A 16190-nucleotide genomic window follows, 5' to 3' on the forward strand; every position below is an offset into this window, starting at 1 on the left:
GAACTGCATCGCTTCGCACGGTTCAGTGATTGGAAATAAGGATCATCTTTACTTAGATCCTGCTCATCAGCCATCTATCCGACTGCCACCATTTCCCCTGTGACAGGCAGGTTGTTCGCTGCGGGTTCAAGTATCTTCTCCGGGTGCCTCAAAGTTATCTCCTTCCTGCGATTAAGTTATACCTCAGTTAGATAAGTCACGCACTGCGGCGTGGCGGCACAGCGGTAGAGTGGCTGCCTCACGGCGCCACTGACCCGAGACCGCACCTGGAGTACTGCGCGCAGTTTTGGTCTCCATATTTGAGGAAGGATATTCTTGCTATTGAGGGCGTGCAGCGTAGGTTTACTAGGTTAATTCCCAGAATGGCGGGACTATCATATGCTGAAAGACTGGAGCGTCTAGGCTTGTACACACTGGAATTTAGAAGGGTGAGAGGGGATCTTATCGAAACGTATAAGATTATTAAGGGGTTGGACACGTTAGAGGCAGGAAACATGTTCCCAATGTTGGGGGAGTCCAGAACCAGGGGCCACAGTTTCAGAATAAGGGGTAGGCCATTTAGAACGGAGATGAGGAAAAACCTTTTCAGTCAGAGAGTTGTGAATCTGTGGAATTCTCTGCCTCAGAAGGCAGTGGAGGCCAGTTCTCTGAATGCATTTAAGAGAGAGCTAGATAGAGCTCTTAAGGATAGCGGGGTCAGGAGGGTATGGGGAGAAGGCAGGAACGGGGTACTGATTGAGAATGATCAGCCATGATCACATTGAATGGTGGTGCTGGCTCGATGGGCCGAATGGCCGACTCCTGCACCTATTGTCTATTGATCCTGACTACGGGTGTTGTCTGTGCGGAGTTTGTACGTTCTCCCCGTGACCTGCATGGGTTTTCTCCGGGTGCTCCGATCTCCTCCCTCATTCCAAAGACGTGCATGTTTGTAGGGCAATTGCCTCCTAAAAAAATTGTCTTCAGTGTGTAGGATAGAACTAGCGTGGGCTCGATGGGCCGAAGGGCCTGTTTACACACACGATATCTCTAAACTAAGCTAAACTTCGAGAGAGAGTTGTAGGTCTGGTTGGATACCTTATAGACTATATATAAAATCATGATGGGCAGAGGTAAAGTGAATAGCATAATAATAGGGTCATTGTTATACAGCATAAATACAGGCTCTTCCGCTAGGGTTGCCAACTGTCCCGTATTAGCCGGGACATCCCGTGTTTTGGGCTAAATTGGTTTGTCCCATATGGGGCCTTGTCCCGTCCCGGGCGGCCCCCATTGGTGGAGCGGGAGCACGTGGCCGCTGGCTGGGTGAGGTCACGTGGGGCGCGGGGCGGTGACGTCACCTTGTCCTGTATTTGGGAGTGAGATGGTTGGCACCCCTAATTGTAAGCTAGGGAAGTGTGATCTCAGGAGAAACAACGTGGAGAACTGTGTAACTGGTAAAAAAAACACTGGTATAGGGGGCAAGAAGAGAGGTGGGAAGGAAGGGAGGGAGAATATGAGATGAAGTCAAGAGGGAGAATATGAGAATATGAGATGAAGTTACTTAAAATGAAAGAATTTTCTTTGAAGAATGTTCATAGCGCTGGGTTGTAAACTGCCGAAGTGAAATATAAGCTGCTATTTCTCTAATTTCAGGAGTTATGGGGAGAAAGCAGGAGAATGGGGTTGAGAGGAAAAGATAGATCAGCCGTGATTGAATGACAGAGTAGACTTGATGGGCCGAATGGCCTAATTCTGCTTCCACACCGGCCTATATATCCCAGCTACACTCGTCCCACCTGCCCACGTTTGGCCTATACCCCTCCAAACCTGTCCTATCCATGTGCCTGTCTATTGATATTAATATATGTGAATTGTCCAATATGCTACAAAGTAGTGTAACGTGAAGCAATGAGACCTCAAGATCCGTCAGAAAAATGACTGATTAAAGTGAAATGGTAGAGTACAGTTGCTCACTCAAAACTGGGCCTCGAGCTCGTGTTGAGATTGGTAAGAAAAGAAGTCACCATCAAGGTCAGGAAATAGATCAACGTAAATCAGGTTTAGGGGTAAATACGAGAAGCAAAGGTGGCAGCCTCTTTCTAGAAACATAGAAACATAGAAAATAGATGCAGGAGTAGGCCATTCAGCCCTTCGAGCCTGCACCGCCATTCAATAGACAATAGACAATAGACAATAGGTGCAGGAGTAGGCCATTCAGCCCTTCGAGCCAGCACCGCCATTCAATGCGATCATGGCTGATCACTATCAATCAGTACCCCGTTCCTGCCTTCTCCCCATACCCCCTCACTCCGCTATCCTTAAGAGCTCTATCCAGCTCTCTCTTGAAAGCATCCAACGAACTGGCCTCCACTGCCTTCTGAGGCAGAGAATTCCACACCTTCACCACCCTCTGACTGAAAAAGTTCTTCCTCATCTCCGTTCTAAATGGCCTACCCCTTATTCTCAAACTGTGGCCCCTTGTTCTGGACTCCCCCAACATTGGGAACATGTTATCTGCCTCTAATGTGTCCAATCCCCTAATTATCTTATATGTTTCAATAAGATCCCCCCTCATCCTTCTAAATTCCAGTGTATACAAGCCCAATCGCTCCAGCCTTTCAACATACGACAGTCCCGCCATTCCGGGAATTAATCTAGTGAACCTACGCTGCACGCCCTCCATAGCAAGAATATCCTTCCTCAAATTTGGAGACCAAAACTGCACACAGTACTCCAGGTGCGGTCTCACCAGGGCCCGGTACAACTGTAGAAGGACCTCTTTGCTCCTATACTCAACTCCTCTTGTTACGAAGGCCAACATTCCATTGGCTTTCTTCACTGCCTGCTGAACCTGCATGCTTCCTTTCATTGACTGATGCACTAGGACACCCAGATCTCGTTGAACCCCCCCTCCTCCTAACTTGACACCATTCAGATAATAATCTGCCTTTCTATTCTTACTTCCAAAGTGAATAACCTCACACTTATCTACATTAAACTGCATCTGCCATGTATCCGCCCACTCACACAACCTGTCCAGGTCACCCTGCAGCCTTATTGCATCTTCCTCACAATTCACACTACCCCCCAACTTAGTATCATCTGCAAATTTGCTAATGGTACTTTTAATCCCTTCGTCTAAGTCATTAATGTATATCGTAAATAGCTGGGGTCCCAGCACCGAACCTTGCGGTACCCCACTGGTCACTGCCTGCCATTCCGAAAGGGACCCATTTATCCCCACTCTTTGCTTTCTGTCTGTTAACCAATTTTCTATCCATGTCAGTACCCTACCCCCAATACCATGTGCCCTAATTTTGCCCACTAATCTCCTATGTGGGACCTTGTCATGGCTGATCATCCAGCTCAGTATAACAGCTGGGAAGAAACTGTCCCTGAAACAACTCAACACTGCCCAGTCCATCACGGGTTTCTGACCTCCCCACCATCGAAGGGATGTAACCAGAGACACTGCCTCAAAAAGGCAGCCAGCATCATTAGAGAACCATGCCATCCTGGCCACGCATGTAGGAAGATAACTGCAGATGCTGGTACAAATCGAAGGTACCCCCGACATCAGTCCGAAGAAGGGTCTCGACCCGAAACGTCACCCATTGATTCTCTCCTGAGATGCTGCCTGACCTGCTGAGTTGCTCCATCTTTTTGTGATACCATCTCATTTCACCCATCCCATCAGGAAGTAACACAGAAACATAGAAAATAGGTGCAGGAGTAGGCCATTCGGCCCTTCGAGCCTGCACCTTCGAACTACCATCCAGGTTCAGGAACAGCTTCTTAGCACGCGACAAAAAGCTTTTCACTGTACGTCGCTCGATAGACGTGACAATAAACTGAACTGATCTGAACTGAGAACAAACTCAGGACCCAGGCTGCCATCTTCAGGCAGACTGCTGTAATGTCAGGCCCATAGCATTTTGTTACATCAGTAGTCCAGAAGATATGTGTCGGAAGCAACTACTAATACTGGTTTAAACCGAAGATAGACGTGAAAAGCTGGAGTAACTCAGCGGGTCAGACAGTATCTCGGGAGAGAAGGAATAGGTGACGTTTTGGGTCAAGACCCTTCTTCAGACTGAGAGTCAGGGGAGAGGGGAGATATAGATTTATTCACAAAATGCTGGAGTAACTCAGCAGGTCAGGCAGCATCTCGGGAGAGAAGGAATGGGTGACGTTTCGGGTCGAGACCCTTCTTCAGATATAGATGGTGATATAGAGAGATATAGACCCAATGAATTAAAGATATGCCAGAGTTGCTGTTTGACCCGCTGTTACTCCAGCTTTTTGTGTCTATCTACAGTTTAAACCATCATCTGCACTTCCTTCCTACACATGTGTTTAGTTTAGTTTAGAGATACAGCTCGGAAACAGGCCCTTCTGCCCAACGGGGTCTATGCCCACCAGCGATTCCCGCACATTAACACTATCCCACACACATCAGGGACAATTTACAGTTTTACCAAAGCCAATTCAGCTACAAACCCGCACGTCTTGCGAAACCGAAGTTCTCGGAGAAAACCCACGCAGGTCACGGAGAGAACGTGCAAACTCCGTACCGACAGCACCCGTAGTCAGGATCAAACCCGGGTCTCCGGCGCTGTGAGGCAGCAACTCTACCATTACCCGATGCTGGTTTACTAAAGGAGACTTAGAGTGCTCGAGTAACCCAGTAGATCAGGCAGCTTCCAGGGGGACTGAAGAAAGGTCCCGACTAGAAACATCACCTATCCATGTTAATTTAGTTTAGAGATACAGCGCGGAAACAGGTCCTTTCGGCCCACCGGGTCCGCGCCGACCAGCGATCCCCGCACATTAACACCATCCTACACATTTACCAAGCCAATTAACCTACAAACCTGTACGTCTTTGAAGTGTGGGAGGAAACCGGAGGTCTCGGAGAAAAACCACGCAGGTCACGGGGAGAACGTACAAACTCCGTGCAGGCAGCACCCGTAGTTGGGATCGAACGCCGCGGTCTCAGACGCTGCGTTCGCTGTAAGGCAGCAACTCTACCGCTGCACCACCGTGACCGCCCAGGATGCTCCAGAGATGCTGCCTGACCCACTGAGTTACTCCAGCACTTTGTGTCCTCTGAAAATAAAAGTGAAAGTTCAATAGTATTTTATTGCCACGTGCCTTCTCTAGGTACAGTGAATTTGGATGGGCAGGCTTTGCTTTCCATGGAATAGAGGAGGGGAAGGGCAGACCTGATGGAAGTTGGTGGGCTTGGGAGGATTTGATGAGAACGAAAGAGGGGGTTTTGAAATGAAGGCATTTCTTGGACTTAGAATCAGTGCAGATCAGTGCAGAGGCAGGGATGAGTTGTCAACAGCACTTGGTACGAGTAAGGATCTCTTCCTCGACCTACGATGCTTCGACATAGGACATTTCCACTTTACGCTGGTGCAAAAGCGATAGACATTCAGTAGAAAACTGTACTTCCAATTTTGTATTGTGATCTCTTCCCCGGCTTTTCACGGACTGGCACACTTGTCCAATGCTCAGACCGACAGTGTCTTAGACAATAGACAATAGACAATAGACAATAGGTGCAGGAGGAGGCCATTCGGCCCTTCGAGCCAGCACCACCATTCAATGTGATCACGGCTGATCATTCTCAATCAGTACCCCGTTCCTGCCTTCTCCCCGTACCCCCTGACTCCGCTATCCTTAAGAGCTCTATCTAGTTCTCTCTTGAATGCATTCAGAAAATTGGCCTCCACTGCCTTCTGAGGCAGAGAATTCCACAGATTCACAACTGTCTGACTGAAAAAGTTTTTCCTCATCTCCGTAAAAGTTTTTCCTCATCATAATCATAATCATAATCATAATCATGATCATGATCATAATCATAATCATAATCATAATCATAATCATAATCATAATCATAATCATAATCATAATCATAATCATAATCATAATCATAATCACAATCACAATCATAATTGTAATCATAATCATAATCATACTTCCTTAGCCAAGTATGTTTTGCAACATACAAGGAATTTGTTTTGCAATACAGTCATACCAATTAAAAGCAACGGAACACACAAAATACATTTTAACATAAACATCCACCAGTAGTAAGAACATAAAAGATTTATAGAAATGTATTCAATATTATGATTTTGCTTTTCAATTGAAGAAATATGATTTAAAAGTATTAAAAATTTAAGCTCAGTATGAAAGTTTGTTATTGAACTATTAATAGAAAAGTATTATTTTCCAGTATGGATATCATGTTTGGCATGGACATTATAGGCTGAAGGGCCTCTATCCTGAACTGCCCTGTTCTATGTTCTATGGCATGTTGGCCTCCGATGTTGGGGGAGTCCAGAACCAGGGATCACAGTTTAAGAATAAGGGGTATGCCATTTAGTACTAAGATGAGGAAAAATGTTTTTCACCCAGAGAGTTGTGAATCTGTGGAATTCTCTGCCACAGAAGGCAGTGGAGGCCAATTATCTGGATGATTTCAAGAGAGAGTTACTGTAGATATAACTCTTAAGGCTAAGGGGGATGGGGAGAAAGCAGGAACAGCGTACTGATTTTGGTTGATCAGCCATGATCACATTGAATGGCGGTGCTGGCTCGAAGGGCTGAATGGCCTACTCCTACACCTATTGTCTATGTTTCTATCTACCCTATAGAAACATAGAAACATAGAAAATAGGTGCAGGAGTATGCCATTCGGCCCTTCGAGCCTGCACCGCCATTCAATATGATCATGGCTGATCATCCAACTCAGTATCCCGTACCTGCCTTCTCAGTATCCCATACCCCCTGGTCCCTTTAGCCACAAAGGCCACATCTAACTCCCTCTTAAATATAGCCAATGAACTGGCCTCAACTACCTTCTGTGGCAGAGAATTCCACAGATTCACCACTCTCTGTGTGAAAAAAAACGTTCTCATTTCGGTCCTAAAAGACTTCCCCCTTATCCTTAAACTGTGACCCCTTGTTCTGGACTTCCCCAACATCGGGAACAATCTTCCCACATCTAGCCTGTCCAACCTCTTAAGAATTTTGTAAGTTTCTATAAGATCCCCCCCTCAATCTTCTAAATTCCAGCGAGTACAAGCCGAGTCTATCCAGTCTTTCTTCATATGAAAGTCCTGCCATCCCAGGAATCAATCTGGTGAACCTTCTCTGTACTCCCTCTATGGCAAGAATGTCTTTCCTCAGAACTGTACGCAATACTCCAGGTGTGGTCTCACCAACTATCTATGCCTGTCACAATTGTATGCACTTCAATCAGGTCATCCCTCTACTCCCCTTTGTTCCATAGAAAGCAAACCCAGAGGGTGAATCTGTGGGGTTCATTGCCACAGATGGATGTGGAGGCCAAGACATTGGGTGCTTTTAAAGCAGAGTTTGATAGGTTCTTGATTTGTACGGGCGTCAAAGGTTACGGGGAGAAGCCAGGAGAAAGGGATTGAGGAAGAAAACGAGATCAGCCACGATTGAATGGTGGAGCGGACTCGATGGGCCGAATGGCCCAATTATGCTCCTGTATCTAATGAATTTATGGACATATTATGAATGAATTGCAACAGTCAAATCTTGAGAGAAAAAAAAGATACAATAGACAATAGACAATAGGTGCAGGAGTAGGCCATTCGGCCCTTTGAGCCAGCATTGTCATTCAATGTGATCTTGGCTGATCATTCACAATCAGTACCCTCTTCCTGCCCTCTCCCCATACCCCCTGACTCCACTATCATTAAGAGCTCTATCTAGCTCTCTCTTGAAAGCATCTAGAGAATTGGCCTCCACTGCCTTCGGAGGCAAAGAATTCCACAGATTCACAACTCTCTGAATGAAAACGTTTTTCCTCATCTCCGTTCTAAATGGCCTACCCCTTATTCTTAAACTGTGGCCCCTGGTTCTGGACTCCCCCAACATTGGGAACATGTTTCATGCCTCTAGTGTGTCCAACCCCTTAATAATCTTATATGTTTCAATAAGATCCCCTCTCATCCTTCTAAATTCCAGTGTATACAAGCCTAGTCGCTCCAGTCGCTCAACACATGACAAGGGTGGCATGGTGGCCAAGTGGTAGAGTTGATGCCTTACAGCCCTGATAGCACCTGAGACTCAGGTTCGATCCCGGCTATGGGTGTGGTCTGTACGGAGTTTGTACGTTCTCCCCGTGACCTGCTTGTGTTTTCTCCAAGATCTTCGGTTTCCTCCCACACCCCAAAGACGTACAGGTTTCGAGGTTTAATTGGCTTGGTATAAATGTAACCCTGGTGTGTGTAGGATAGTGTTAGTGTGCGGGGATCGCCGGTCGGCGCGGACTCGGTGGGCCGAAGGGCCTGTTTCCTCGCTGTATCTCTATGAAACTAAAAAGAATGAAAACTAAAAAAGAGGCTCAGCAGCAGATGGGCTGGGACGCGTGGCACTTAAGCAAATATTTCCCATCTTCTCCGTCAATTGGTCGTACAATCCCTGGGTTAGAATCCAGGAGCACCTGGAGTACTGTGTGCAGTTTTGGTCTCCAAATTTGAGGAAGGATATTCTTGCTATTGAGGGCGTGCAGCGTAGGTTTACTAGGTTAATTCCCGGAATGGCAGGACTGTCATATGTTGAAAGACTGGAGCGACTAGGCTTGTATACACTGGAATTTAGAAGGATGAGAGGGGATCTTATCGAAACGTATGATTAATCAGGGGTTGGACACGTTAGAGGCAGGAAACATGTTCCCAATGTTGGGGGAGTCCAGAACAAGGGGCCACAGTTTAAGAATAAGGGGTAGGTCATTTAGAACTGAGATGAGGAAAAACTTTTTCAGTCAGAGAGTTGTGAATCTGTGGAATTCTCTGCCTCAGAAGGCAGTGGAGGCCAATTCTCTGAATGCATTCAAGAGAGAGCTAGATAGAGCTCTTAAGGATAGTGGAGTCAGGGGGTATGGGGAGAAGGCAGGAACGGGGTACTGATTGAGAATGATCAGCCATGATTACATTGAATGGCGGTGCTGGCTCGAAGGGCCGAATGGCCTCCTCCTGCACCTATTGTCTATTGAATCCGTGGTGATTTTCTCCAAAGTTCTTGCACTGCACAGCGTTGAACCTTCGAGCGAACCTGCAGCCCCCTCTGGTGGTCCAGGTACATAATGACAGGACATCCCGAGGATCAATGTGAACCACGAACAGGGACTCCAAATCTGCTGCTGAGGTTCTGCTTCAGCAGCAGATTGTAAACAGTGACGTTTACTCCTCACGCAGACTGACTGTGGCCTGCCGCAGATCAACAGATAAGGAGAGAGAATTGCGAAGTGCAAGTTTAATAAATGATTTCACTTAACTGCAAAGGTCATTTCAAATGTCGAGGGGAAAAAACTGCATGTTTTTCATTGTAACGAGACCATTCATTTAAAAATAATCAGTACGGCGCTGCCTTTTGTGCCAGTTATTTGCTTGTCATTATTGATGAACTGGACCCGCTGCCCTGCTCCCTTCCCCTCCCCTTTGCTCACGGCCTTTCTTCCACAGAAGTGGGCAAGAGCAGCGTGCTCCTCCATTCCTTCTCTCCCGAGATGCTGCCTGACCTACTGAGTTACTCCAGCATTTTGTGAATAGATACCTCCCCAACAGCTGCTCGTCTGCGAGAGGAAGCAATGGATGTGAATTAGCACGCTGCTCAACCACCGAGGCACCACACCTTCGCCTGACCCTACCCTCAGCAGACGTAGATCACACACACATATGCACCACGCGCACACACCCCACACACACACACACGCACACACACACACACACACACACACACACACCCCACACACACACACGCACACACACGCACACACACACACACACACACACACACCCCACACACACACAAACACGCACACACACACACACACACACACACACACACACACACACATATGCCACACACACACACACACACACACACATATGCCACACACACACACACACACATACAAACGCACACAAACATATACACACATGCCCCATACACACGCCTCACACACACACACACACACACACACACACACACACACATGGGTGGCCACGGTGGCGCAGCGGTAGAGTTGCTGCCTTACAGCGAATGCAGCGCCGGAGACCCGGGTTCGATCCTGACTACGGGCGCTGTATTCGCTGTACACCCCACACACACACACACATGCCCCACACACACGGCCCACACACACACTCCCCACACACGCACACATGCCTCACACACATATGCCCCACACAAACACACACACACACACACACACACATAAGCCACAAATACACATGCACACATATGCCCATACATACATACCACACACACACACGCCACACACACACAAACACAAACCACGCACAGAATCACAAATAAACAAGCACGCAGATGAACATACACAAACACACATATGAAATACGAACACACAAACATGCTCACACAAAAACAGAGACACACATAGAAATGTAAATACACACGTATAAATATGACACATAAATGAATTTCATAAGTTTGCAAGTCAAAGGAGCAGAAGTAGGCCCATCGCTTCGGTTCAATCATGGCTGATCAATCTCCCCCTCCTAACCCCATTCAGCTGCCTTCTCCCCATAACCCCTGACACCCGCACTAATCAAGTATCTGGCAATCTCCGCCTTAAAAATACCCGTCTTAAATAACTTTTTCACACAGAGGGTGGTGGGTGTATGGAACAAGCTGCCAGAGGAGATAGTTGAGGCTGGGACTATCCCATCGTTTAAGAAACAGTTGGACAGGTACATGGATTGGACAGGTTTGGAGGGTTATGGACCGAGTGCAGGCAAGTGGGACATTGTTGGCCGGTGTGGGCGAGTTGTGCCGAAGAGCCTGTTTCCACACTGCATAACTCCATGACTCTAATTTAACAAGAGCAATATGTCCCATTGGCAAGTGATCGTTAATATGGTTCACCATTTTGTTTCTTGGCAGATTGATCAATTGCTGGCTCTGAGGTTCAATCTGTCATCGGGGGCTGACATGGAATTCAACAGTGTGAAATCCCTGATCCTTGGCAAGATTACCGGTAAGCTTCAGTCAATGGATACTTGGATCCCAACATGCCCCTCAATTTAGACACAAAAATGCCGGAGTAAATCAGCAGGACAAGCAGCATCTCTGGAGAGAAGGAATGGGTGACATTTCGGGTCCGAAGAAGGGTCTCGGCCTGAAACGTCACCCATTCCTTCTCTCCAGAGATGCTGCCAGTCCCGCTGAGTTACTCCAGCATTTTGTGCCTATCTTCAATGTAAACCACCATCTGCAGTTCCTTCCTACACATTTCCTTCTATTTGATCATTTATTATAGAGCAATAGTCATTGTAGGTTAATTGGCTCGGCATAATTGTAAATTGCCCCTAGTGTGTTAGAGTGCAGGGGTCGCTGGTCGGCATTGGTGGGCCGAAGAGCCTGTTTCCACTCTGTATGTCTAACTAAACTAAACCCGGGATCAATCCTGACTGTGGGTGCTGTCCGTATGGAATTTGTACGCTCTCCATAACACCGTGTGGGTTTTCTCTGGGTGCACCGGTTTCGAACAAGGGTCTCTGGCGCAGTAAGGCAGCAACTTCACCGCCGTGCCGCCTGGACTCAGAGCATGTGGTGTTCTAGGACAATGCGTTCAAACCAAATACCATCTTATTGAGTGGTAACGGCAGGATTAAGGTGATAAATGATCTATTCCTGCTCCTAGTATAAGAAAATAACTGCAGATGCTGGTACAAATCGAAGGTATTCATTCACAAAATGCTGGAGTAACTCAGCAGGTCAGGCAGCATCTCACATTCTTTGTACAGGGCCTTGAGGAACTTGTGACCACCACAAAGGCAAATAAATCGTAAAAAAAGTTATTTAATTAGAGTCTTAGAGCCATACAGTGTGTAAACAGGCCCTTCGACCCACCTTGCCCATATCGGCCAACATGTCCCAGCTACACTAGTCCCCACCTGCCCGTGTTTGGCCCATATCCCTCCAAACCTGTCCTATCCATGTACCTGTCTATCTGTTTCTTAAATGGTGCGATAGTACTTGCCTCAACTACCTTGTTCCCTACCCTCACCACCCTCTGTGTGAAAAAGTTACCCCTGGGATTCCTAATCATTTTTTTTTTCCCCCTCACTTAAACTTGTGTCCTCTGGTCCTCGATTCCCCTACTCTGGGCAAGAGACTCTGTGCATCTACCCGATCTATTCCTCTCATGATTTTATACATTGGGTCATTGAGACCGGGGATTGACACGGTTCACAGCTCACTCTGTATTCGAGTACTAGACACCTCTGAGTTCAAGGTATAGAGTCATAGAGTCATAGAGTCATAGAGTGATACGATGTGGAAACTGGCCCTTCGGCCCAACTTGCCCACACCGGCCAACATGTCCCAGCTACAATAGTCCCACCTGCTTGCGTTTGGTCCATATCAATCCAAACCTGGTCCATTTCCCTCCTGTTCATGTACCTGTCGAACTGTTTCTTAATAGACAATAGACAATAGACAATAGGTGCAGGAGTAGGCCATTCGGCCCTTCGAGCCAGCACAGCCATTCAATGTGATCATGGCTGATCATTCTCAATCAGTACCCCGTTCCTGCCTTCTCCCCATACCCCCTGACTCCGCTATCCTTAAGAGCTCTATCTAGCTCTCTCTTGAATGTATTCAGAGAATTGGTCTCCACTGCCCTCTGAGGCAGAGAATTCCACAGATTCACAACTCTCTGACTAAAAATGTTTTTCCTCATCTCTGTTCTAAATGGCCTACCCCTTATTCTTAAACTGTGGCCCCTGGTTCTGTACTCCCCCAACATTGGGAACATGTTTCCTGCCTCTAACATGTCCAACCCCTTAATAATCTTATACGTTTCGATAAGATCCCCTCTCATCCTTCTAAATTCCAGTGTATACAAACCTAGTCGCTCCAGTCTTTCAACAAATGTTGGGATAGTCCCTGCCTCAACTACCTCCTCTGGCAGCTCGTTCCATACACCCACCACCCTTTGTGTGAAAAGGTTACCCCTCAGATTCCTATTCAATCTTTTCCCCTTCACCTTAACCTTATGTCCTCTGGTCCTCGATTCCCCTACTCTGGGCAAGAGACTCTGTGCATCTACCCGATCTATTCCTCTCATGATTTTATAAACCTCTATAAGATCACCCCCTCATCCTCCTGCGCTCCAAGCAATAGAGTCCCAGCCTACACAACCTCTCCCTATAGATCAGAACCTCTATCCCTGGCAACATTCTCGTAAATCTTCACTGAACCCTCTCCAGTCCCTGAGACAGATGATAAATCATTTTAGCTAAACTTAGCACAATTTCTCAAGAACCTACTAAGCATGAAAACTAACCCACTGACAAAATCCCACATTAACTTTTAACGTAAATTATGTTCAGTCAAATTTGGTGACTGATGACTTGCTGAGTTTTTCTTGTTAATCGTTGATGGTTTTCCAACTGTTATCAACAAGGTCAAGACTATGATGTCTACTTGTTCCATAGATACATAGACAATAGGTGCAGGAGGAGGCCATTCGGTCCTTCGATCCAGCACCGCCATTCAATGTGATCATGGCTGATCATCCACGATCATCCACAATCAGTACCCCGTTCCTGCCTTCCTGCTGGGCAAATGTAAAAAAAAAAAGTTTTTTTAAATGTCCCTAGTGTGTGTAGGATAGTGTTAATGTGCGGGGATCGCTGGGCGGCGCGGACCCGGTGGGCCAAAGGGCCTGTTTCCGCGCTGTATCTCTAAATCTAAATCTAAATAAAGGGGAGGCCATTTAAAACTGAGGTGAGAAGAAACTTTTTCACCCAGAGAGTTGTGAATTTGTGGAATTCTCTGCCACAGAGGGCAGTGGAGGTCAATTCACTGGATTAATTTAAAAGAGAGTTAGATAGAGCTCTTGGGACTAGTGGAATCAATGGATAATGGGAGACGGCAGGCACGGGTTACTGATTGTAGATGATCAGCCATAATCACAATGAATGGCGGTGCTGGCTCGAAGCAACTCTACTGCTGTGCCACAGTTAACAATTGGTTGATGTTAATTTTATAACGTGATGTATGGACCAGTCTTTGAACAAGTGCAGGAACTTGATACAAACTGGTCATAAATGAAAAGCAGAATTATTTATCCTCTTAAAGAATCATACACATACCAGGTAGTTAATGAACAAAAAATGCAATGCTTCCAATGATTCTACATTCCCGAATGGGATACATCAGAATGATATGTTAAATGTAGAGCAGGAGCCATTTATTACCTAACTTCTAATAGTTCCAACTAATAATAATCTAACTTCAGATAGCCCTAGCTTTCCCTCTCGATCCCCTCCCTCTTCCCAGTTCTCCCAAAGTGAAAGAGGCGGTCATTATGTGAGATGAAATACAGCGAGCAATGTTAATAATTCCAGAAGCTAATTGTGACAAACTTTTTTTTCCTCCCACTGGTCTTGAATGAATTCTTACACTGCCCTGTTTAATCCGCAGGGAATAGCGGGCTGGACAAGGAGCTGCGGAAGGCCAACATGTGGGGATTTATTGGCTGTCTTTCTACCGTGCAGTTTAACGGGATCGCCCCTTTGAAGGCCGCCCTTCACCTTCCCAGCTCGGTGCCCATCGAGGTCAAAGGGCACTTATCCAAGTCAAGGTGTGGCATCTCAGGGTCGACTGGCTTGAGGACGGTCACCACAATGCATCCACTGGCAGGTACTTACCTCTCTTCCACATCGGGTTGCCAACTTCCTCGCTCCCAAATAAGGGACAAAAGGTGACGTCACCGCCTCGCGCCCCATGTGACCCCATCCGGCCAGCGGCCACCTGCTCCCTCTCCACCAATGGCGGCCGCCCGGGCCGGGAGGTGGATTGCTACGCTTACTCCGTTAGGCGGCGCCCGGGCCTCTGAGCCTACACTGTCCAAACCTGCAGCGGCCCCCGGGCCTACAGTGCCCGGGCCTACAACACCCAAAACTAATTTAGCCCGAAATACGGGATGTCCCGGCTAATAAGGGACAGTTGGCAACCCTACTTCCAACCCTCCTCCAACTTGTTTTAGTTTTACTTTTACTTTTACTTTTACTTTTAAATTCAGTTTTATTTTTAAATTTAGTTTGAGTTTTAGCTTTCGTTTCAGATTTAGAGATACAGCGCAAAAACAGGCCCTACGCCCCCTTGAGCCCGCACCGACCTGCGATCCCGAGAAACTTACACTACCCCACACACACTAAGGGCAATTTACATTTATACCAAGCCATTTAACCTACAATGTAGTCAGAGAGTTGTGAATCTGTGGAATTCTCTGCCTCAGAGGGCAGTGGAGGCCAATTCTGTGAATACATTCAAGAGAGAGCTGGATAGAGCTCTTAAGGATAGCGAGTCAGGGGGTATGGGGAGAAAGCAGGAACGGGGTACTGATTGAGAATGATCAGCCATGATCACATTGAATGGCGGTGCTGGCTCGAAGGGCCGAATGGCCTACTCCTGCACCTATTGTCTATTGTCTATTGTCTATTGTCTTTGGAGTGTGGGAGGAAACCCCGAAGATCTTGAAGAAAACCCACGGGGAGAACGTACAAACTCCGTACGGACAGCACCTGTAGTCGGGATCGAACCCGGGTCTCTGACGCTGTAAGTGCTGTGAGTGCTCAGCAGGGGGACAGAAGAAACGGTTTAAGGACTGCCTCAAAGTGTCCCTCAAAGACTTGGACATCAACCTCAGCAATTGGGAGTCTCTTGCTCTGGACCGTCCAGCCTGGTGTAGCAAGCTCACCACAGGAGCCCGTGCAGCAGAGAACAGACGAGCTGCAGAGGCCCAGAGGAAACGCACCGCGCGCAAGGCCCGGGCTACCTCCACTTCCACTGCAGCACCCATCCACTTGTGCCCTACGTGTGGGCGTGCCTTCCGGGCCCGGATTGACCTCACCAGTCACTTCCGGACCCACAGTCACCAATCCTCCAACTGAAAGTGAAGTCATGGTCATCTTCCAACCCGAACGACGAACAACAAGTGCTGTGAGGCAGCAACTCTGCCGCCGCGCCACCGTGCCGATGTAAAGGAATCACTGAGAATAGATACGTACAGACCCGGGGCATTCGGCCCAACTTGCTAGTGTTGGCGGCACAGGTAGATAAGGTGGTCAAAAAGTTTTTTGGCACACTGCCCTTCATTAGTCAAGGTATTGAATATGGGTCTG

At 47.3% G+C, this 16190-nt stretch overlaps 1 pseudogene across 1 annotated transcript in view; it reads left to right on the top strand.

Annotated features, from left to right (window-relative positions):
* LOC144595735 (contactin-associated protein-like 5) overlaps positions 1-16190 on the top strand; it is an 852226-nt pseudogene that overhangs the window by 804867 nt on the left and 31169 nt on the right. Inside the window, exons 21-22 of the transcript XR_013547532.1 lie at positions 10939-11032; positions 14488-14706. The product of XR_013547532.1 is annotated as a contactin-associated protein-like 5 (transcript). The remainder of the gene's footprint in view (positions 1-10938; positions 11033-14487; positions 14707-16190) is intronic.

The sequence above is a fragment of the Rhinoraja longicauda genome, chromosome 8, assembly GCF_053455715.1.
Source record: "Rhinoraja longicauda isolate Sanriku21f chromosome 8, sRhiLon1.1, whole genome shotgun sequence".
NCBI classification, from domain to species: Eukaryota; Metazoa; Chordata; class Chondrichthyes; order Rajiformes; family Arhynchobatidae; genus Rhinoraja; species Rhinoraja longicauda.